Raw genomic sequence first — 2,806 nt, forward strand, 5'->3', positions numbered from 1 at the left:
CCTGCCTCAGCCTCTTGAGTAGCTGGAATTACAGGCATGCATCACCACGCCCAGCTAATTTTGTATTTTTTAGTAGAGATGGGGATTCTCCATGTTGGTCAGGCTGGAACTCAAACTTCCAAAGTGGGATTACAGGCATGAGCCACTGCACCCAGCCTTACTTTAGCCATCTTAATGAGTATAAAGTGGTGTCTCATTATAGTTTTGATTTTCCTAATGGCTAATGATGTTGAGCATCTTTTTAAATGTGTTTATTGGCCATTTGTACATCCTCCTTTAGAGAAATGTCTATTCAGATATTTTGTCTTTATTTATTTATTTATTTTGAGACGGAGTCTTGCTCTGCCACCTAGGCTGTAGTGCAGTGGCATGATCTCGGCTCATGGCATCCTCCGCCACCTGGGTCTAAGCGATTCCCCTGCCTCAGCCTCCTGAGTAGCTGGGACTACAGGTGTGTGCCACTATGCCTGGCTAATTTTTTTTGTATTTTAGTAGAGATGGGGTTTCACCATGTTGGCTAGGATGGTGTCGATCTCCTGACCTCGTGATCCGCCTGCCTCGGCCTCCCAAAGTGCTGGGATTATAGGTGTGAGCCACCGTGCCCAGCCTATTTTTTATTTATTATTATTATTATTTTATTTATTTTTTATTTTTTATTTAAGACGGGGTTTCACCATGTTGGTCAGGCTGGTCTTGAACTCCCGACCTCAGGTGATCTGCCCGCCTTGGCCTCCAAAGTGCTTGGATTACAGGCGTGAGCCACCGCGCCTGGCCTATTATTATTTTTTTTATAGAGATGGGGTTTCTCCATATTGGTCAGGCTGGTCTCAAACTCCTAACCTCAGGGATCTGACTGCCTCAGCCTCCCAAAGTGCTGGGATTACAGGCATGAGCCACTCGGTCCAGCTTATGTTTTATTTTTTAGAAGAAACCAGGCCTTACCTTTTTGCCCAGGTTGGAGTGCAGTGGTGTGGTGTGATGATAGCTCACTGCAGCCTGGAATTACTGGGCTCAAGCCATCTTCCCACCTGAGACTTCCAAAGTGCTGGGATTACAAGGATGAGCCACTGTGGCCCCATTTGTTCATTTTAAATTCGATTTTCACTGTTAGTTCAGGATATTCTGTCTATGTCTTCAACTCATTTGAGGATTTCTCCTGATGCTTCTCTGCTCTTTAGAAAGCATGTTTTATATTAAATCATTGTTTATTCAAATATGTACTGTATTTATTGAGGAGCTACTATGTGTTAGACTTAGACTAAATCTTTGGGCTAAAGTTGGAGACCTTAAGGAATTCATCATTTCTCTTTCTAAGGAAATGTTTCGTGACCTAATGCCGTAAATACTGTTGTAGACCTCACAGTAGATTAAAATGGCTTAACAGTAAAACCCCTGTGGGGATACAGACAAGAAGGTTTTTTTTTTTTTTTTTGAGATGGAGTTTCGCTCTTGTTACCCAGGCTGGAGTGCAATGGCGCGATCTCGGCTCACCGCAACCTCCGCCTCCTGGGTTCAGGCAGTTCTCCTGCTGCAGCCTCCTGAGTAGCTGGGATCACAGGCACACGCCACCATGCCCAGCTAATTTTTTTGTATTTTTAGTAGAGATGGGGTTTCACCATGTTAACCAGGTTGGTCTCGATCTCTTGACCTCATGATCCACCCACCTCAGCCTCCCAAAGTGCTGGGATTACAGGCGTGAGCCACCGCGCCCGGCCCAGACAAGAAGGTTTTAACTAACATTATGGAGAAAATACAATGGAGTTTTTGTGTGTGGAAAAAGTCAAAGTATACAAATTATATCTGTCATCAGTCGCCACAGTACAGAAAACACTGATTACATCAAACATGAAGACAGCTGAGTAAGAGGTGCTGGTCTTAGAGCACAGCTTGCAGAGTAGAACAAACAGAACAAAGGCAATTTCCCAGTACTGAGTAAAATTGGAAGTTTTTTGCTCATGCCTCTAATTCCAGCACTTTGGGAGGCCAAGGCAGGTGGATCACCTGAGGTCAGGAATTTGAGACCAGCCTGGCCGACATGATGAAACCCCATCTCTACTAAAAAAAAAAAAAAAATAGCTGGGTGTGGTGGTGGTGGACACCTGTAATCCCAGCTACTCAGGAGGCTGAGGCACGAGAATCACTTGCTGTGAGCTGAGATGGCGCCACTGCACTCCAGGATGGGTGACAGAGTGAGACTTCAACTCAAAAAATAAAATAAAATAAAATAAAATCAACCTGGCATGGTGGCTAATACCTATAATCCCAACAATTTGGGAGGCCAAGGCAGGTGGATCACCTGAGGTCAGGAGTTTGAGACCAGCCTGGCCAACATGGTGAAACCCCATCTCTACTTAAAATACAAAAATTAGCTGGGCATGGTGGCAAACACTTGTAATCCCAGCTACTTGGGAAGCTGAGGCAGGAGAATTGCTTGAACCTGGGAAACGGAGGTTGCAGTGAATCCAGGCCGAGCCGTTGCGCTCCAGCCTGGGCAAGAAGGGAGAAAATTGGTTTCAAAAAACAAATGAAGAAACGAACATTGTAGGAGGCCAAGGCAGAAAGATCTCTTGAGCCCAGGAGATCAGGGCTGCAGTAAGCCGTGATCACATCACTGCACTCCAGTGTGGGTGACAAGGTGAGGCCTTGTTTCTAAAAATAAATTCTACGACGTTAAAACATATAAAAAGATACAAATAAAAAAATAATATTTAAAGTCACCCATAATTCTTTTCTTCCCCAAACCAAAATCATAGAAGAGGAATGCTACTCTACTCCAGATTGTGAACAAATTTCTTTGGGAGCAGAG

Source organism: Cebus imitator, unplaced genomic scaffold (assembly GCF_001604975.1).
Source record: "Cebus imitator isolate Cc_AM_T3 unplaced genomic scaffold, Cebus_imitator-1.0 Scaffold101, whole genome shotgun sequence".
Classification (NCBI taxonomy): domain Eukaryota; kingdom Metazoa; phylum Chordata; class Mammalia; order Primates; family Cebidae; genus Cebus; species Cebus imitator.